Raw genomic sequence first — 21,958 nt, 5'->3', positions numbered from 1 at the left:
CTTTCCTCTAAGTTTCAGTCCACGCACCAATTCCATCAATAGATATTCACTCCTTTGGCTTAATCCTTCCCCCAGTAACTCAACACTATTGCCTGGCTTACTGATTATTTTCTATTCAGTTTGGTTCAAGCTGTCCTGTCATTTTTGTTTGTTTGTTTTTGTCCCAGTCATTTTTGATCCCTTCCTCTCTTCTTTACCTCCTCCCATCCCTCACTCAATTAATCATGGATCCTCAACTATTCCTTAAGAGTGTCTCTGGGGGGCCTCCCTGTTGGTGCAGGGGTTAAAGACAGTGCTGTCAAGCTACTGCCAGCCACTACAGCCAGAGTTCAATCCCTGGAGGGCCAGGGAGCACCCACGTAGCACAGCAGACCTCTCCTGTCTCCCCCTCTGCTCCCGTCAGCAGTGGATTTCAGTGGATCTGCCTGTTCTGCTCCCCGCTCTGTCTCTGGTGAATCCTCTCACCTCCCCACACCTCTGGCCTGTACCCCAGTTCTTATATGCATAAATAAATAAATCTTGAAAAAATAGATAGCGTCTATAGCTGCATTTGTGATATATTGGCAAAACTGGGGGACAGGGACAAAGGCTGTATGGCCCCTGCAGCCTAAAATAGTTACCCAAGGGCCCACGGAAGAAAACACTTGCCAAGTTATGCTCCAGCTCTCCTCACAGCCCACACTTCACTCTTCAGGGCTAAATTTAAAAAAATTCTTCTCCTCTAATCCGATCTCACCTCCCGTGACTCCTGGTCTCAGTACTGTCTATTTCTTCCTAGTCACGATCTCTTTATCTACACGTTTTCCTGCCGGTCTCCTGGCAAGACTGGACACCGCACGAGCATGGGCCTGCTTCCGTCACATTCATCACTGTGTCTCCAGAGACCGGCACATGCTTGGGCGTGGCAGGCACTTAATAGTTAACATATTTATTTAATAAATATAAATAAGGCTTAATAAGCAGGGCTATAGGTTAAAACTGAATTAGTATTCTGTTTCTTTAAACAACCTAGTTCCCTCAAGTGCCACCCTCTGACTCAGTTCAGTCAGGAAGTGCATCCATCATCAGGTTTCGGAATGCCCATCTTCTGCCCCCAGTGGGTTCACAAGGTAGTTGGGCCTCCACATGCTGCCTCTCACGTCCTGACTTGTTAATGGACAAAATGCCTGCCACTGACTACCTGTGAGGTCCCACTAAAATCACAGACTGCTCTGCCTCGGCACCTTCATCTGTAGGATGGGGACAACAGAAATGCCTACCTCCTAAAGTACTTAAGTGCTCAGCACCTAGTAAACACTAAACAGATGTTTTCTACATCATCTGTCTTCCCTAGCAAGGGTGATCCGAACAGCCTTCCACTTGTCCCCCTTTTAAAGGGATGTATTAGTTCACTATTACCATATAACAAACCACCTCCAAACGCTGTGGGTTCAAACAAAGCCAGCAAGTCAGCCTAGGTGTTGTGCTGATCAGAGGGGGCCTGGCTAACCTGGACTGGGATCATTCACGTATTGCCAGGCAGCCAGCAGGTCTAGGATGGCCTCATTGACATGTCTGGTAGCTAGCTGGCTTCTGGTTGGGCAACAGGTGTGACTAAGCCATGATATGCCAGCAGTCTAGCCTGGGCTTGTCTTCACGGCAGGGGCAGCGTGCCAGGAAAAAGAGCAGAAGTGTGCAAGCTTTTCGGGCCAGGGTGCCCCATCACATCTGCTGCATTCAACTGGCCAAAGCAAGGCTAGTCCAGCTTCAAGGGCTGGGGGACAGAGTCTACCTCTTAGATGGAGGAGCTGCAGTGTCATATCATAAAGGGTGAGGACACAGGGAGGGTGAGATTGGCCAGTTTCGATATCAAACTACCACTATAGACAAGTGCCTCGTGTGGGGAGTTCAGAACATACTTATCAGCTAAGGAATGTCACCTCCTAGCTTTGGGGTCAGAGCAAACTGAATTCAAATACCAGTTCCACCAACCAGCTGTGAGGTCTTTGGGTGAGTTACTCTATCTCCCAGAACTTCCGTTTCCTTCTAGGGTTGTAAGGATCAAACGAAATGAGGCATGACAGGGGCTGAGCATAGACCGCCTGGTGCACAGAGTGCCTGGCACACAGAGTCAATGTTCAACAAAGAGAGATCCTGTCCTTCTTGGAGACCAGGCCCGTGCTGGGTGCTGTGGGATGCTGCCTCGGCTTCCCAAGGGGAGAAGGGGCTAGAAACCAGAGAAGCAGGAGCATGATTTCAGACGGGGAGCCATGAGGTGGCAATGACAGAGGAAGAGCCTAGCTGCAGCCTCTGGGGAAAGCAAGGAATGCAAGCTGGTGGGCGGGGAGAGGGTGAGGAGGAGGGTGGGGGACTGGAGAGATAAAGGAAGGCCACAGAAGGAAAAACTGAGCCACTGGAAATGAGTCTCCCTTAATTCCCTAGAAAATAACGTTAATGAAATTTGTATTTGATGTCGTTACTCTGATTACAAAAATTACTGCGTGTTCACTTCATGGAATCTGAAAAAAGACGTAAATTAAAGGCATGATGCCTGAGTGAGGTACGTCAGACAACACCGCGTAACCTCGCATGTGGAATATAGACGTGAGCTCACTTCTACATTCCACTATATAACAAGGAAAAGCCAAGCTCACAGTTGCAGAGAACACACTGGTAGCTGCTGGAGGCTGGGGGAGGGTAACATGGGGAGAGTCAAATGGTGCAAACTTCCAGTTAGAAGATAAACAAGTGCTGGGAAGTAACAGGGACACAACAACGATAGTCAGCAACACGGTACTGCTCATTTAGAAGTTGCTAAGACAGAAGATCTTAAAAGTTCTCCTCACAAGACAAAAATGGTTCCTATGTGTGGTGATGGCTGTCAACTAGACCTACTGGGGTGGTCATTTCACAATATATGCAAATGTAGAATCATCATATCATACCTATCAAATTAATAGAATGTTATATGTTGATTATATCTCAATTAAAAAATATACCCCCAAATACATAGACTACTTCACTGAAATTCTGCAAAACAGCTGTGATGGGGGCTGATATTTACGTGAGTGTCACCGTGTGCTCACACCGTCACAAATGCTTCCTCTTTCTTTTTTTTTTTTTTTTAAAGATTTATTTATTTATTTATACAAGCACTGGGTACAGTCAGAAGCGCGGGAGGGTGAGAGAATTCACCAGAGCCAGAGTGGGGAGCAGAGCAGGCAGAAGGACCAAGGTACACTGCTGAGGGGAGCAGCGGGCGGCAGGAGGGGTCTGCGCGCCATGTGGGACCCTCCTCCGGTGGCCGGGGAGCAGCTGGGAATCGAACCAGTGTTGCAGAGGCTGCGGGCAGCTTCGCAACCCAGCGCTCAACCACTGCACCACCGGGGAGGCCCTGCTTCCTCTTTCTTAACTTGTGTGCCATCCCCTGTGAAGGCCTGGCTGCCCACGCTGCACCGAGCAGGGGCGGGGGCAGGCACCCAGGTCACACATTCAGTCAAGAGCAGAGTCCAGATTCAAATCCAAGCTACCTGGTGCCAGGGGCCTTGCAAGTCATCTGCACTGAACCCTGAATCAGCATTTTGTTACTCTTTATGGCCAACTAATATTCTACTGCATTGATGTGCCACATTTTATTTGTTCACTCATCATTTGACAGATATCTGAGTTGCTTCTCCTCATTGACTATTTTGAGCAACACCACTATGGACATCTGTGCACAAGTATGTGTGTGGACACATTTTCATTTCTCCTGGGTATATGCCTCGGAGCGGGACTGCTGGGTCATATGGTAACTCTACATTTAACCATTTGAGGGGCTGCTATACTGTTTTTAAGGCCACTGTGCCATCTTAACTTCCTGCCAGCAGTGTGTGAGGGTTCCTCTCAGAGCACTTTCACAAATACACGGTTGGTCAGTCTCCGCCACCACCCCAGACATAGGCATCATTACGGAAATGCTAGGGGGCAGAGAAAGATGTGAGAGCTGGGCTCCAAACCCCACACGGCCCTTCTTCCTTCAGGAAACCTGGCTTCAAGCCCAAAAGGTAAGTTTCAGGTCTCTGAGAAATGATGGGGTTATGGACAGAGAGAAGGCACAAGTGAGTTCAAGGCCACGGAGTGGAGATAGGAGCCCCAGTTTTAGGGGCAGAGACATGGAAGCCACTTCTGGTTTTGGTTTATGAGGCGTCAGTTGGAGTCAGGTTCTGACCAATTAATGATGATCAAAGTGCTCTGCAGGCACGAGCCACACATTATTCACGCTGGGTCTTTGTAGCCAGAGGGGAGGAGCTGCCCGGATTAGAAGAAAGCCAGGCTCTCACTTCCCCCTCAGTGGGCATGAAACTGAGCACTCCTGCAGGACTCAGTTTCTCAATCCAGAAAATGGAGCCAGATGGGAGCTCTCAGGCCAGGAGTTGGCACACAGGACCGGCAACCTGAGTTCTGTTTCCATCAAACTCAGAATCGGTAGCTACCTAAGGGGCCTCCACCGAACAAGTTAAAATAATAGTACCCACTCATAGTTCAGGAGTCACAATATCTTCGGTAAAAGGCCAGATAGTAATTATTTTGGGCTTTGCAGGCCATCTGGTCCCGCTCGCAACTACTCAACTCTGCCACTGTAGCCCAGAAGCACAATACATGAAAGAATAAAGGCAGCTGTCCAACAACACTTCATCTGTGGACACTGAAATTTGGCTTCTTTATAGTTTTCCCAAGTTACCAAATATTCTTTTGATTTTTTTCCTCCCAACCATTTACAAACATAAACACCATACTTAGCTCCCTGGACTACATAAAAGTGGGTGTTGCCTCAAAACGTTAAACGTAATTATTATTTTGACCCAGCAATTCCACTCCTAAGTATACCCTTATGGGAAATGAGAGATGTCCGCACAAAATGCATACGTCCAAGCTGAAAGGTGCACTATACATCACAGTCAAAAAATGAAAGGAAAACACAAATGTCATTTGCTCACGAATAAACAAAATGTGGTACATCCATCCAATGGAATATTGTTCGGTGATAAAAAGGAAGGAAAGTGTGGTGGTAGATGTCATGACAGAATGAAACTTGAAGACATTAAGTTAAGGGAAGGTGGCCAAAGACTACTCCATGGATACAAACACCCAGAATAAGTCTATGGAGACAGAAAGCAGAGGAGTTATTGTCTAGGGTTGAGGGAACTGGGGGGGAAAGGGGTGAGAGCTAAAGGTTACTTGATTACTTGGGGTAACTGGGAATGTTCTAAAAGGGATTGTAGGGCCTCCCCGGTGGCGCAGCGTTTGAGCGCTGGGTTGCGAAGCTGCCCGAGACTCTGCAGCGCCGGTTCGATCCCCGGCTGCTCCCCGGCCACTGCAGGAGGGTCCCACATGGCGCGCAGACCTCTCCTGCCGCCCGCTGCTCCCCTCAGCAGTGTACTTCGGTCCTTCTGCCTGCTCTGCTCTCCCCTCTGGCTCTGGTGAATTCTCTCACCCTCCCGCGCTTCTGACTGTACCCAGTGCATGTATAAATAAAAATAAATCTTTAAAAAATAAATAAATAAAAGGGATTGTAGTAACAGTCACACAGCTCTGAGGCCAGGCTAAAACCTGCTGAAGGGAACACTTTAAATAGGAGTTTTATTTCGGTAAAGCTGTTAAAAGCAAACCCAGGAGGGGTGTTCTAATGCATGAGGCCCTGACATGGCACAGAGTTGCTCACCTTCTCACAAAGCTCATTTCCTCATTGGCACAACCAGCCAGGCACTAACACTTCAACAGCTGGGCACATCAAGGCTCCGAGAAGGGACTGACATGCCCAACAACACAGGTAACCACCAAAGAGGTGTGAGCAGAACCCACGTCTTTGGACTCCCTGTCCAGTGCTCTCACCACAGCACAGACTTTCCAAGATTTACATTGAGAGACTGGGCAGCCATCCCTCGGAGCCCCAGGGGAGAAATGACAGGAGAGGACTCCTGCCTACACCTGTTACTCCCTGCTGCGGTTCTGCCACTCCCACCAGCTCCTCCCAAGCTTCCTTTCTTTCCTTCCCAGCACTGCAGAGCCAGGATGCCCCTTCTTTTGCCTTACTTCAGGTGTTGGGAAGGAAGAGAGTGAAGAAGGCAGGGAGAAGTCTCTGGAGAGTCTGTCATATGACAGATCTGAAAAAGGGTTCAGAGAGGGCAAGGGTTACAGGAGAGGTCTGCCGCGCCATATGTGGGTTAGCTCCCTGGCCTGGGATTGAGCTCAGGCTGCAGTGGTGATAGCATGAAAGCTCTGAGACTTAACCCCCTATGCCACCAGGGAGGCCCGACAGGGTAAAGTTTGAGGGGGGCAAAGTTGCAGTCCATTCCTGAGTTTTCTCCCCACAGAATCCCCCCTTTGCAGTTTTCCCCTACTTTCATATTTCCAACGAGTTTGATCTTCAAAAACAATTAATTGCAAAAAACACAAAGGAAAAAAAAAAAATCACCCTTAATCTTACTACTCAAATGTAAACCCAGGCGTGACCATGGGAAGATGGTTCAGCGAGTGGGCTCTGGAGCCAGTGGCCGGGGTTCAAGTCTTGGCTCCATCACTTACCATCACTGTGACTTTGGGCGGCTCCTTTTCCCTCTCTGACCTCAATTTCTTCACCTGTAAAATAGGAATAATATCAGCACCCATTCACAGTTATGTGAGAATGAAATGAGGCTGCAGGGCACTAAAACGGAGCATGGCTCATAGGGACCATTCAACACAGGGTTGCGTTTTTCCATGTTTTTCTACACATCTTTCTATTTGTACAAAAATGAGATCATTTACTTTTCACTATTTTATAACATGGGTCTCCCCCAAGCTTAAGTGAATTATAAACATCTTTCTAAAACCCTCCTATAGAACACTTTTCTTAAGATACACATATAGCATTCCACCCCCTGAAGTAGGATATTAAGGTGTGATTTTTTTTCTCCCTCCCACCTCCAAACACTTTCCTAAGGAATTTGCTGAGTCAAAGGCATGTGGGGGTGGGGGTGGGGGTGGGGGGTTTAAGGCTTTTGGTACATAATCGCCAAACTGCTGTTTGGAAAAGGTGAGAATTAGTTTCCCTTCCGCCAGCTAGCAAGAGAAGGCCTGCCCCTCTACTGCCTTGCCTCCTCTTAACGTTTACAGACACCGTGTCCAATATGACCCAGGAGAAGGTCTGCCTTCTGATTCCGATCTGCAGCCCCCGCTCCTTCTAACAGGACTTAGCCTAAGCACTTCTGCTCAAGCTTTGATGCCCCCGGGAACACTGGGCTGGACCTTAACCATCCCTGAGGCCTGACAAGTCACTTATAATCTCCACGCAAAACTGGGATTTTTAAAATGAGAAGTCCAGGCCAAATTCTCATTATTTGAAACTTGTCTATAGGGATTTGCAAAACAGAGGTCACCCTGGAAGTAACAGCAGTGCACATGGGAAAACTGAGGTCCAGGACGTCAAAGTGTTCCCAAAAGCAAAAGTCAGAAACATCTCAATGAAAAATGAGTGAAGAACATGAGCCGGCAGTCCCAGAGGAAGCCTAAGTAAGTGCACTTGGGCAGGCAAGGAGATGGAAACGCACCAAAGAAGAGATATCAACGCACAGTTTAGCAGACATTAGGGAGCTGCATAACACTAAGGGTTGGGGTGTGGGGTGCTCTCATACACCACTGCCAGTGGTAACAACTCTCCTGAGAGCCAGGACTGGCACTCCTGGCAGACATCCCGGGGAACATCCCACCCTGCTGATGCTCGAGGCCGCTGTTCTTTGGGGACTGGAATAGCAGAGAAACTGGAGGCCCTCACTGCGGGGAGTGTGGATGATCACGCAGCCATACAAAACAAGGAAACAGACCAGGGCTCTACAAACCAAGGCCTGGGGGCTATATTTGACCCTGCTGCTTATTGTTGGAGCGCTTGGCTCATGAGCTGAGAATGATTTTCACATTTCTAAATGGCTGAGAAAAAACTCAAAAGAGTACTTTGTGACACATGAAAACTATAGGGCATTCAAATTTCAGTGTTCACAGAGTTTCATTAGCACCTAGGCATGCTCGCTCGTTTATATACTGTCTATGGCTGCCAGTGAGTTACAACCACAGAGTTGACGCGCTGCAACAGAGACCAGAGCCTGTTTACTATCCAGCTCTTTAACTTAAAACTGGCTGACTCCTGATCTAGACAAACACACAGAAATGTGGCCACATCTAAAATTAAACAGCTGACTGAAAAAAAGCACCCATTATCTGTTGCTGGATAACAAAATACCCCAAGACTTAGTGGTTTAAAACAAAAATCAACACTCAGGATTTCACATAGTGCCTGTGGGTCAGGAACTTGGGAACGCCTTGATCGAGTGCTCGGGACCTCTCACGAGGCTGCAGTGGAGCTGTTTCAGGACTGCTGTCACCAGAAGGCTTCACTAGGGCTGGGGCATCACTCCATCACTAGGGCTGGGGCATCACTAGGGCTGGGGCATCACTCCACTAGGGCTGGGGCATCACTTCCAGCCTTCATTTACAGGGCTGGAAGCAGATTGGCAGGAGGCCTCAGCTCCTCATCGGCCACCCCATAGGGCTTCCGTGGTCCCCATGAAGCTGGGTCTTCTAAGACAAAGCAAGGAGGAGGTTGCAATGTCTTCTATCATGTAGTGTAGGAAATCACACATTGATATCCTTGCAACATCCTTGTAATATGTTAGCCTGTTTACCCCACTCCAGTCAATACAAGGGATTTCTGTAAGTAGGACTACCAGAGGTCTACTGGGGCCATCTTGGAGGCTGGCTACCACAGTAAGAAGCAGGAACCTTTTAATTAAGAAAGCCAAGCACAGTTACATGAAGCAACACTGCACATCTAACAGAGCCACATACAAATTCAAGCTGTTTATTAGAGTGGGGGAAGCGACTCATGGGAGTGGAGAATAAAGATGAATGAGAAATTTATTTATTTATGAGATAAAACTATGGTGCACAGTTTCCCCATCTGCACCACTGTTACTTTCAGGGTGACATGTTTTCAAATCCCTATAGACAAGTTCAAATAATGAGAATTTGGCTTATTAGATTTCTCATTTTAAAAATCTCTAATGATAAATAGTGATAGATGATAAATGAGTGAGCTGTGAACTGGGATGATTAATTCTTCTCTCTGCCCTCAAAATCCCCCCCCCCAAAAGGTGAGATACTAAGAAAACAGGTTCCTCGTCCAAGATCACAAGAATCCAGCCTCCTTAATCAAGTCCCTCTCCCTCTCTGCCCCGACACTCCCTCCTTCAATTCATGGTTGACCCCACAGGGTCTTCGGAGAGCTCCAGTTCCAGGCTAAGTAGAGGGTTTTGCCTGCGGGGGGGGGGGGGGGGGGGGGGGGGAAGGGAAAGGGGCGTGGGGACCAGCAGAACCAGCCTGGGAAGAAAAGGCCTAGTTATTACCCAAATAGTGGTGCTGATGGATTGCTCACCCCTCCTGCCAGCCCTCTTCCTTCTCAACAGACAAAGGGCTCTTAGAGTGTGAGCCTGTGAACACCCCCAGGTCCGGCCTGGTGGGGGTGGGAGAATCGAAACTCATTTCTTTACCCTGTGGCTCTCAGCCTTGTGACTTAATTTCCTTTCATCTTCATAAACTCCACCAGGTGAGAAATGCTATTTCAAGATGTGCAGAGAAGTGAGTAAAACAGATTGCTTTGCCTCCCTGTGGAGTCCTTCATTCATTCAGAAAACACTGAGCACCTACTATGTGCCAGGGCTGGGATACCACAATGCACATAGTAAGTAAAGCTCCTGTCCTCATAATGGGTGGGAGCAGTGGGAACAGATATTATGCAGTAAACTATTCAGTTCTAAAAAAGAAAAATGAAACCCTGCCATTTGCGACAACATAGTGGGTATTACGTTTAATAATAAATCAGAAAAAAGTCAGAGAAAGATAAATACATGATTTCACGCATATGGAGTACATAAAGAAATAAAAAAATTAAATATAACAACAATAAGATGTTAAGACTGTAAGATCAAATTCGTGGTTACCAGAATGGGTAAATGGGGGATTGGTAAATAAGGAAAAAGGGTCAATAGTCTTGTGAAGAATAGAATGAGACTTTTAGTGGTGAACCTAATGTAGCATATACAGATGTTAATGGATAATGGTGCACCCTTCAAACAGTTAAGATGTGATGTAACCTCAATGAAAAATAAGCACACATGAAAGGCAACAAGGAGGCCAATGTAAGGGGCAAAGGACAGAGTGAAGGCAGATGATGAAAGGAGTGAGGTGAAGATTAACGTACATAATGGGGTTACCCACCTGGGACCACTCTCTGTTCAGAGAGCTTTCCTGTCCTCGTCTGACAATAAATCTTCCTCTTCTGCCTAAAAAAAATAAAGTACATAATATTGTGCTAAAAATCTAGTAGTTGGGCCTCCCTGATGGCACAAAAGGTTAAGACGCAACCTATGAAGCTGTCCGCAGCCACTGCAGCATGAGTCTGATCCCCAGCCAGGGAGCTGCCCACATGGCACAGCAGACCTCTCCTGACTCGCCCACTGTTCCCCTCAGCAGTGTTTTCCAGTCAATCTGTCTGTTCTGTTCCCCACTCTGTCTCTGGTGAATCCTCTCCACCCCCCTTACCTCTAGCCTGTGCCCCAGTTCTTGTACACATAAATAAATAAATCTTTAAAAAAAAAAACCTAGTAGCTGCTCAATAAATTCCAGAAAGTACTTTTTAAAAATTTACAAAATACTCGCAGGCATACACAAATAGGAACAATAACAACATAATGAATGCACCTTTAACCATGACTTATTCTAATAAACCAACTGTCAGCAGCTGTGGTACAAGCCGCCCATGTACCTTTCCCTGTCCCAACACTTTCTTCTGCCCCACTGAATAGTGACCATCCCTACACATGGCTTTACATTTTTAGTTCAAATGTGTATTTCCAAAAATAATCTCTAGCACCATTTTTTCAGGCTTTAAATGAATATATGCAGGGGCCTCCCTGGTGGCACAAGGGGTTAAGATGTAGCATTATGAAGCTATCAGCAGCCACTGCAGCAAAAGTTCTATCCCCAGCCAGGGAGCTACCCACATGGCGCAGCAGACCTTTCCTGTCTCACCCGCTGCTCCCCTCAGCAGTCTATTTCAGTGGATCCATCTGTTCTGCTCCCCACACTCTGGGCTGTACCCCAGTTCTCGTATGCATAAAAAAATAAATCTTAAAAAAAATAAAAATGGGGCCTCCCCGGTGGCGCAGCGGTTGAGCGCTGGGTTGCGAAGCTGCCCGCAGCCTCTGCAGCGCCGGTTCGATCCCCGGCTGCTCCCCGGCCACCGGAGGAGGGTCCCACATGGCGCACAGACCTCTCCTGCCGCCCGCTGCTCCCCTCAGCAGTGTGCTTCGTCCGTCTGCCTGCTCTGCTCCCCGCTCTGGCTCTGGTGAATTCTCTCGCCCTCCCGCGCTTCTGACTGTACCCGGTGCTTGTACAAATAAATAAATAAATAATAAATCTTTAAAAAAAAAAAAAATAAATAAAAATGTCATGAAAGGAAAAAATGAGGTGAACATTGACTGAATTTTGGATCATAGACAAAACATACCTACAGCTATTCAGGATATAACTGGGGAAATCTGACCATGAAACTGTGAAATATTATCCCTTAGATGTGATGGCATCTAAGTGTCCTTGTTCTTGGGAGATGAAGGCTTCAGTATTTAAGGGTGAAGAGTCAGGATGGCTACAAGTAATTCTCAAATGGTTCAACAAAAAAATGGAAATGTGTGTTTGTGTGTATAATTTGACAATTGGTGAATTAGACGAAAGTGCTAAGGGTGTTTTTTGTTTTTTTTTTAAGATTTATTTATTTATTTATACAAGCACTGGGTACAGTCAGAAGCGCGGGAGGGTGAGAGAATTCACCAGAGCCAGAGCGGGGAGCAGAGCAGGCAGAAGGACCGAAGCACACTGCTGGGGGGAGCAGCGGGCGGCAGGAGAGGTCTGCGCGCCATGTGGGACCCTCCTCCGGTGGCCGGGGAGCAGCCGGGGATCGAACCGGTGCTGCAGAGGCTGCGGGCAGCTTCGCAACCCAGCACTCAACAGCTGCGCCACCGGGGAGGCCCCTAAGGGTGTTTGTTGATTGTAGTTTTAAAAGCATTTCTATTGGTGTGAAATTTAAAGGAAAAATTGTGTAGAACAAGAATAGTTTTGCTAGCAGAGCTGCTGCGTCTTTCCTATTTTATCACTTTAGGGGCAGTTCAGACTTGTGGGTCACACCATTGCTACCACTACCTCCCCTTTTGCCGGGCACTCCAGCTCACTTACTACCCTCTGGTGCAGGAGCAGTGGGTCATTCCCCTCACACCATCAGTATCTCATTTCAAGGAAGGAAGGAACCAGAGAACACTGGTCAACATGCTCCAGGCAGCACCTCTGCAGAACTCAGGCATCCCCAACGGTCTGGCACCGCCCCCTGGTGGCCACTGGCAGGCATGTTCGCTGCACCCAGGCCTGGAGGATGGGGTTCTGCAGCCCTGGCCCTACCAAGATGCTTCCTAGGAGTTACTGCACAGGCCAGCGCTCCCCAAAAACTCAGCCTGTTCACCTGCAACAACACATTTTATTTTATTTTTTAAAGATTTATTTATTTATGGGACTACCCGGTGGCGCAGCGGTTGAGCGCTGGGTTGCGAAGCTGCCCGCAGCCTCTGCAGCGCCAGTTCGATCCCCGGCCACCTGGCGAGGGTTGCATATGGCGCAGACCTCTCCTGCCTCCAGCTGCTCCCCTCAGCAGTGTGTTTCACTCAGTCTGCCTGTTCTACTCTCCACTCTGGCTCTGGTGAATTCTCTCGCCCTCCCGCTCTTCTGACTGTACCCAGTGCTTGTATGAATAAATAAATCTTAAAAAAAAAATGTAAAAAAAGATTTATTTATTTATTTATGTATACAAGAGCTAGGGTACAGGCCAGAGATGCGGGAGGTTGAGAGAATTCACCAGAGACAGAGTGGGGAACAGAACAGGCAGACTGAGTGAAACACACTGCTGAGGGGAGCAGCAGGCAAGACAGGAGAGGTTTGCTGCACCATGTGGGTTGCTCCCTGGCTGGTCAGGGATCAAACTCATGCTGCAGAGGCTTTGGATTGCTTCAAATGAGGGTGAGAGAGGTGAGGCGATGCACATAAAGACTGCACAGCTAGTGTCCATGTTCCAATGCTGTGCCCACTACAGCCCAGCCACTCCCAATGATGGGGATGCAGTAACAAAAATAAAAGCAAGGCACATCGTATGTGCAGTGGCTGCGGATAGCTTCATAGTGCTGTGCTTAGCCCCTTGTGCCACCAGGGAGGCCCCCCCACCCCGCCCTGGCCCTTTTCATTCTTAACCATCCTTGTTATTCTGCCCTATATCCTTCATGAAATGTTGTCTGGTCATGTCCAAGGAAAGGCTACAGCTTGGAAAATTGGCTAAGAGTCTGAACAAGCTGAAGGAGAGTATTAAGCTGAAAGACAAGAGTATCCTGTGAAAGTAGCTGTATTGTTGATAACCTAGATCAGTGGTTCTCAAAGTGTGGTCCTTGGACCAGCAGTGTCACTGTCAGCGCTTTTAAGAAGTGCAGGTTCTCTGTATCAGATCCACCAAATCAGCAAATAGTAGATTGGGGTCCAGAAATCTGTGTTTTAACCAGTCCTTCAAGAGATTCTGAAGAGTGTTCAAATTTCAAAATCCACTGTACCACCAAAGACTGAACCTCTGGCTGCTGACTCATCCCCATGGAAGACAGAGGTCACCACCTCCATGTGAGCCCCAGAGGACATCTAGTTCCCTACTGACAACCCCTGGGAGGACCTCAGTGTCAAGGGGGAGACCTTTCAGGTACAGGAGGATGTAAGGAGTCCTGCAGCACTGGAGGGGAAAGGGTGTCCCTGCAGAGTATACAGGGTCTCCCCAATATTGGAGGCTTTTTCTCATCCCACAGAAAAGCCCCAGGTGCACAACTACGTGTAAAGACTCCACAGTTGTTGTACTGGGTCGCTGGGTCTTTGAGTCAGCGGAGTTGTTGCCAGTGCCCCACAGCACCTAGTCAGACCCTCTGGTCAGTTTCCTAGGCCAGGAAATGCCACCTAACTGGCAACTTCTGGAGAGCATCGCACACTAAGAAGGGAAGCAAATGAGCACCCCCTTTCTCTTCCTTCTCTTTTCACTTTATTTTCTACTCAACTTTCTCGCTAGACTCCTGCCCCCTTGGCCCTCAACTCAAACCCTCCTGTAGGACTATTCTTGGGCAGGAGTGTGGTGACTCAAAGTCTTCTCTCTGGAAGCTGCCACTGTTCCTGCGCTTGGGGAGTCAAGGTGTTGGTGACTATGGAATGCTGGGATTTCTCTGGGCCCAGAGGTGGCATCAAGCCCATCATCCCACTGGGGTTTAATTCAGAGTCACAGACACTCTCTCAAACCCCATTGCATTTGGGGGGTGTTGAAGGGTTCCTCACATGTCCTTTTTCATCTTCTGAATTACTTGTTCAGTCAGTATCTGTGGGGCTTTGACCTACCATTCTTCCAATGTTTACTCTTTGAAGGTTAAGTGCCTTTTATCTCTAGCTGCTGCTAAAGTTTTAATGTATTTCAGTCATTTACAATGATGTCACCAGCTATGCTCAACTGTCCCTCCCAGAGTATTAGGTTCACCTTAATGAACTTCCCTACACTCTTGACTCCTGAATTGGCAGCTCTCTGATGCCTTCGTAAATATATATATACACACACAATCCTGGATATTTACAGAATTATAAATAACTGTCATTTTATAGTTAATTCACCCACATCTTACTCCTTTCTTTGGGCTTTATACGTTCCTCTCTCTCTGATCATCTAAGATCATTTTCCTTTTGTATGAAATAGTTTTTTAAGAATTTCCTTTAGAAAGAGAAGTACGAAGGAAAAAGAATGAAGAAAGACTTCGGGAACTATCTGACTCCATGAGGAAAGGAAATATAAGAGTTATAGGAATTCCAGAAGGAGAGGAGAGAGATGTAGGAACAGAGAAAATATTCATGGATATAATTGAAGAGAACTTCCCAAATGAGAAGAAGGAGCTGAAAATTGATATACAAGAAGCAAGAAGAACACCAAACTTCCACGACGAAAGGAAAAACACAGCAAGACACATAATAGTAAAGCTCCCAAGAATCCAGGACAAGGAAAAAATAATGAAGCTGACAAGAGGGAAGAAACAGATAACATTCAAAGGAAAACCAATCAGGCTGACATCAGACTTCTCTGAAGAAACACTACGGGCAAGGAGAGAGTGGAGGGACATAGTCAACAGACTCCAAGAAAACAGATGCCAACCAAGAATACTCTATCCCGCAAAGCTCTCTTTCCTCCATGAAGAAAGAATATGGACCTTCCCAGACAAAGAGAAACTCCGGAATTTCATTGCGACTAAACCCCCACTCCAAAAAATACTACAAGGAATCCTAAAGCCAGAACCTCAGAGGGACGAATAACAACGAAAGAAGACCAAAAAAAAAAAAAAAAGTTATTAAAAGAATAAATAAATAAAATCAAAGGAAAGACAAACATAATGGCAAATACAGATGCTAACATATCAATATTAACTCTAAATGTAAATGGACTAAACTCTTCAATAAAAAGACACAGAGTTGCAGCCTGGATTAAGAAACAAAACCCAACCTTTTGCTGTCTCCAGGAAACACATTTAGCTACAAAAGATAAAAATAGGCTCAAAGTCAAAGGATGGAAAACAATCCTACAAGCAAATGGGCCAAAAAAGAAAGCAGGAACAGCTATACTTATATCAGATAAAACAGACTTCAAACTCAAAAAAAATAAAAAGAGACCCCAATGGTCACTACATTATGATTAAGGGGACAATACTTCAAGAAGAAATAACACTCATTAACATATACTCACCAAACGAAAGAGCACCAAAATATATCAGACAACTGTTGTCCTCTCTGAAAACAGACATCAGAGAAAACACATATGTAGTGGGAGACTTCAACACACCACTATCAACAATGGATAGATCAACAAGACAAAAAATAAGTAAAGAAACTAAAGCTCTAAATAAGGACCTAGAGCATTTGGGCTTAACAGACATCTATAGAACACTAAACCCAAAAAAAACGGAGTACACATTTTTCTCAAGCGCACACGGATCATTCTCCAGGATCGATCACATACTGGGGCACAAGACAAACATCAACAGATACACCAAGATTGAAATCATACCAACCATCTTTTCTGACCACGAAGGCATCAAACTAGAAATAAATCATAAAAAGAAGGCAAGGAACTATCCTACCTCATGGAGATTAAAAGCCACACTACTGGAAGACCACTGGACTAACGAGGAGATCAAAGAAGAAATTAAAAAATTCTTTGAATTGAATGACAAGGAGGACACCAATATCCTAAATGTATGGGATGCAGCAAAAGCAGTAATAAGAGGAAAATATATAGCAATAGAAGCTCACATCAAAAACAAGAAAGAACTCAAAGAAACAACCTAATCTCGAAGCTCAAAGATCTAGAAAAAGAACAACAAAAAACCCCAGAACCAGTAGAAGAAAAGAAATAATAAAAACCAAAGCAGAAATAAATGAAATTGAAACTAAAAAAACAATCCAAAAGATCAATGAAACCAAGAGCTGGTTCTTTGAAAAAATAAATAAAATAGACAAACCCCTAGCCAGGCTCACAAAGGAAAAAAGGGAGAAAGCACAAATACACAGAATCATAAATGAAAGAGGAGAAATCACAACGGACACAGCAGAAATCAAAAGAATAATCAGTAACTACTATGAACAGTTATATGGAAACAAGTTCAACAATCTAGAGGAGATGGACAAATTCCTACAACTCTACAATCACCCAAAGCTAGATAAAGAAGAAATAGAACACCTAAACAGACCAATTACAAGCAGCGAAATTGAAATGGTAATTAAAAACCTCCCCAAAAACAAAAGCCCAGGACCTGATGGATTTACAAATGAATTCTACCAAACATTCAGAGACGAATTAGTGCCTATCCTTCACAAACTCTTCCAAAAATTGAGAAGGAAGGGACAATACCAAACACGTTCTATGAAGCCAATATTACACTAATACCAAAACCGAATAAGGACAACACAAAAAAGGAAAACTATAGGCCAATCTCCCTAATGAACACTGATGCAAAAATCCTCAATAAAATTTTAGCTATCAGAATCCAACAATGTATCCATAAGATAATTCACCACGACCAAGTTGGATTCATTCCAGGGGCACAAGGATGGTTTAACATCCGAAAATCAATCAACGTTATCCAACACATCAACAAAAAGAAATATAAAAACCATATGATAATATCAATAGATGCTGAGAAAGCTTTCGACAAAGTGCAACACCCATTCATGATAAAAGCCCTTGAAATTCTTGGGATACAAGGAACATACCTCAACATCATAAAGGCCATCTATGACAAGCCAACAGCCAGTATCATTCTCAATGGTGAAAAGCTGAAAGCAATTCCATTAAGATCTGGAACAAGACAAGGATGTCCACTCTCACCACTGCTTTTCAATATAATACTGGAAGTCCTAGCCAGAGCAATAAGACAAGAGAAAGACATCCAAGGAATCCAAATAGGAAAAGAAGAAGTCAAACTATCACTATTTGCAGATGATATGATAATATACATAGAGAACCCCAAAATCTCCACAGAAAAACTAATTCAACTCATCAATCAATTCAGTAAAGTGGCAGGATACAAAATCAACACGCAAAAGTCAGTAGCCTTCCTATACACAAACAATAAATCTGAAGAAGAAGAAATCAAAAAAACCACCCCTTTTATTATCGAAACAAAAAAAATCAAATATTTGGGAATAAATCTAACAAAAGAGGTAAAGGACCTATACAAAGAAAACTATAAAACACTGTTAAAAGAAATAGAAGAAGACACAAAGAAATGGAAAGACATCCCCTGCTCATGGATTGGAAGAATAAACATTATTAAAATGGCCATCCTACCAAAAGCAATATACAGATTCAATGCTATTCCAATCAAAATCTCAATGGCATTCTTCAAAGAAATAGAACAATTATTGATGAAATTCATATGGAATCACCAAAAACCCCGAATAGCCAAAGCTCTACTGAAAAAAAAAGAAGGAAATGGAGGCATCACACTCCCAGACTTCAAACTATACTACAAAGCCATAATCATCAAAACTGCATGGTATTGGAACAAGAACAGACATACAGACCAATGGAATCGAATAGAAAATCCAGAAATAAACCCACAGATTTATGGTCAACTAATCTTTGACAAAGGAGCAAAGACTATGCATTGGAGCAAAGAAAGTTTGTTCAATAAATGGTGCTGGGAAAACTGGGTCGCTACATGCAAAAGAATGAAGCTTGACCACCACCTCACACCATACACAAAAATCAACTCAAAATGGATTAAAGAACTAGACATAAGACCTGAAACCATAAAATACATAGAAGGAAATATAGGCGAAACACTACGGGATTTGCACATCAAAGACATCTTTACAGACACATCACCCAAAGCAGTGATAGTGAAGAGAAAGATAAACAGCTGGGACTACATCAAATTAAAGAGCTTCTGCACAGCAAAAGAGACAATAACAAAAACAAAGAGAAACCCCACCAACTGGGAGAACATTTTTGCACCCAACACTAATGATAAAGGACTGATCACAAAAATCTGCAAAGAGCTGATGAGACTCAGCAACAACAAAGAAAATAATCCAGTCAAAAATGGGCAGAAGAGCTAAAAAGAAACTTCTCTGAAGAGGAAATGCAAATGGCCAACAGACATATGAAAAAATGTTCAACATCACTTGTCATCAGGGAAATGCAAATCAAAACTACCATGAGATACCATCTCACACCAGTGAGAATGGCACATATTAAAAAAACTAGCAACAACAAATGTTGGCGAGGATGTGGAGAAAAAGGAACTCTTGTGCACTGTTGGTGGGAGTGCAAACTGGTCCAACCACTATGGAGAGCTGTGTGGAGATTTCTGGACCTACTAAACATAGAGCTTCCATATGATCCAGCAATTCCACTCCTAGGTATTTACCCAAAGGACACAGAAACATCAATTCCAAAGAGCACCTGCACTCCTATGTTTATAGCAGCACTGTTTACAATAGCTAAGCTTTGGAAACAACCCAAATGCCCAAAAATAGATGACTGGATCAAGAAGATGTGGTACATATATACCATGGAATATTACTCAGCATTCAAAAAAGATAAACACATGCAATTTGCAGCAACATGGATGGCACTGGAAGGGATCATGCTCAGCGAAATAAGCCAAAAAGAAAAAGATAAATACCGGATGGTCTCACTCATAGCAGGAATCTAGAAAACTTAAATAAGGGACCAGGAAAATGAATATAAGAAAGTGAAAATCAAAATCAACAAAAAACTATGAACCAGAGACACTTTTTGGGGGGTGGGGGGCGGGAGGGGAAGGATTGGGGTCAGAATGGGGCGTTTGCAATTGTATGGGGGAATATAAAAATAAAATTTAATATTTAAAAAAAAAAAAAAGAATTTCCTTTAATTAGATTCTCCTCATGATGAAATTTGGATTCAGTTGTATAAAAGGCACTTGTGTTCCCATTCCTCAAAGTTTTTTTTGCTATATACAGAATGCTAGGCTGGCAAACAGTTTATGTACAATGACATTTCACGCCTCATTCAATGGCCTCCATCAATGCTACTGGAAAGTAAGTTGTGACATCTTTGACTTAGTTGAGGTTTTTCGCTAATCGTCTTTAAGGTTTTATTTATCTTTTATATCCTATTGCTTCATCACGATATTATGTTTCCAGTTGTGGTTTTATCTGTACATATGTTTTCTCTGAGATACACTGAGCATCTTGAATTTGTAGTTTGGTATGCCTTTTGCTAGTTCTCGAAAAATCTCAGCCTTTAACTCTTCAAGTATTTCTTACAACTTTTTATTTTCCTTCTGGGACTCTGATTAAAGCCAACAAGCCTTTCTTTTCCAGTGGTTTAATGTGTTTTACTTTGTCTCCTATACTTTTAATTTCACTTTCTCTGCCCACTAGTTTCTAAACAATTTCTTCTTACCTATATTCCAGTTCATTAATTTTTATATTTAATTTGCTGTTAAACAGGTTTTTCAAATTAGCTGATTTGTTTTGTTCTATAGCTGGCACTTGAACAATACAGAGTTTAGGGGGACTCTCTGTGCAATTGAAAATCCAAATACTGTTTTTTGACTCCCCCAAAACTTTACTAATAGCCTGCTGTTGGCCAGAAAGCTTATAAAAATTAAAGTTAATGAACACATATTTCATGTCATATATATTATACACTGTATTCTTACAATAAAGTTAGAGAAAATGTTATTAGGAAAAAACATTTACAGCACTATACCGCATATAAACATTGTATAAAAGTGGACAGTTCAGACGATTGCTCAAGGACCCACTGTTCTGGGTGTTTTCTTTAACGCGCTGCCAATTTTTTATATTTTACTTTTGTAGCTATTTACAAGCCTGTCTTTCATCTTTTTAAAAATACTAACAACTGTTATTTTATACTTTCTCTGAATATTCCAAAATCTTAAGTTTGTGTTTGTAGTTGTTGACTGTTATTTCTGCATGTTCTTTCATGAAGTTTTAGGATCTTGGTTATCTTTTGAGAACGTGGAGGTAGTGCGGGGGTAGTGAATACTCTGATGTCTGAGATGGTATTACCTTTCTCTAAGAATCATTTTCATTTGCTTCTGTCAGGCACCTGGTCAAGGCCATAATTCCAAGGCGGAGATTCCCTACACTCTCCTGATAACCTGAATTAGGGAGAATGCCAGGGCTTGTTTTATCTCCAGTTCAAAATTTTCCTGAGGGTGTTTATCATGGTGTGATTATTCAGGCTCCCAGCTTTCAACACTTCTGCACTTGTCACCTTACATTTCTTTTTTTTTTTTTTAAATAATAAATTTTATTTTTATATTCCCCCATACAATTGCAAACCCCCCATTCTGACCCCAATCCCTCCCCTCCCGCCCCCCACACCCCAAAAGTGTCTCTGGTTCATAGTTTTTTGTTGATTTTGATTTTCACTTTCTTATAGTTATTCATTTTCCCGGTCCCTTATTTAAGTTTTCTAGATTCCTGCTATGAGTGAGACCATCCGGTATTTTTCTTTTTCTTTTTGGCTTATTTCGCTGAGCATGATCCCTTCCAGCGCCATCCATGTTGCTGCAAATTGCATGTGTTTATCTTTTTTGAATGCTGAGTAATATTCCATGGTATGTATGTACCACAGCTTCTTGATCCTTACATTTCAAGTCTACTAACCCCACAGGTGTCTCTTCCCAACAGCAACAGCCTTCAGGCAAAGGCAGCTGTAAGTGTTGGAATAATGAATTCAGTCGCTGCTTCTGCTAAAGTTTGATCCTTAATTCTTCTCTCTCTGGAATGCTTTTTTCCCTTCAACATTACATCCTGCCTGTTACTTTCTAAGGAGGAGTTGGTCCGCGTTACCTTACTGGAAGGAACCCCTTTAGCCAAAAAGTTCATTATTCTCCCTCCAGGCTGCGCTGAGGAAGGAAGCAAAAAGGGAAAGAGGAAGAGGTAAGGGTGTCTGTTTCTATGACTCTGTGTCGGGGAGTGGAAATTTGCACTGCCTCAGAAAAGCTGCACTTTCCCAGTGAGAAGCGCTCCGGGACCTGGACTCCTACACTTACCGGGAGCCTCACGGGTCTGCACTCTGTGTCCCGCAGGCCGCGCGACGGGAGCCGGCCGTGTCCCCTGGGGACGGCGCGGGAGAAGGGAGGGACCTTGTCTGGGGTGCCGGCCACGGGGCAGGGGTGGCGGGGGGCGGCTACGGAGGAGGGGCACCTCGCCCGGGAGCGGGAAGCTGGGCGGACCGCGCTGCGCAGAGGGGCGGGAACACAAGGCCGGGCGCACACGCTTGCTC

The 21,958-nt window shown here is 44.5% G+C and overlaps 1 protein-coding gene across 1 annotated transcript in view; it reads right to left on the bottom strand.

Annotated features, from left to right (window-relative positions):
- ZFP90 (ZFP90 zinc finger protein) overlaps positions 1-21,958 on the bottom strand; it is an 84,198-nt gene that overhangs the window by 30,616 nt on the left and 31,624 nt on the right. Inside the window, exons 5-6 of the transcript XR_008552396.1 lie at positions 10,270-10,334; positions 6,547-6,600 (exon numbers count right to left, since the gene is read on the bottom strand). The gene's annotated coding sequence lies outside the window, so the exon portion shown is untranslated. The remainder of the gene's footprint in view (positions 1-6,546; positions 6,601-10,269; positions 10,335-21,958) is intronic.

Source organism: Talpa occidentalis, unplaced genomic scaffold (genome assembly GCF_014898055.3).
Source record: "Talpa occidentalis isolate TD23 unplaced genomic scaffold, MPIMG_talOcc4v2.1 talOcc4.17, whole genome shotgun sequence".
Taxonomy (NCBI): domain Eukaryota; kingdom Metazoa; phylum Chordata; class Mammalia; order Eulipotyphla; family Talpidae; genus Talpa; species Talpa occidentalis.
Note: the sequence above shows the minus strand (reverse complement) of the source record. Positions and strands in the feature narration are given on the sequence as shown.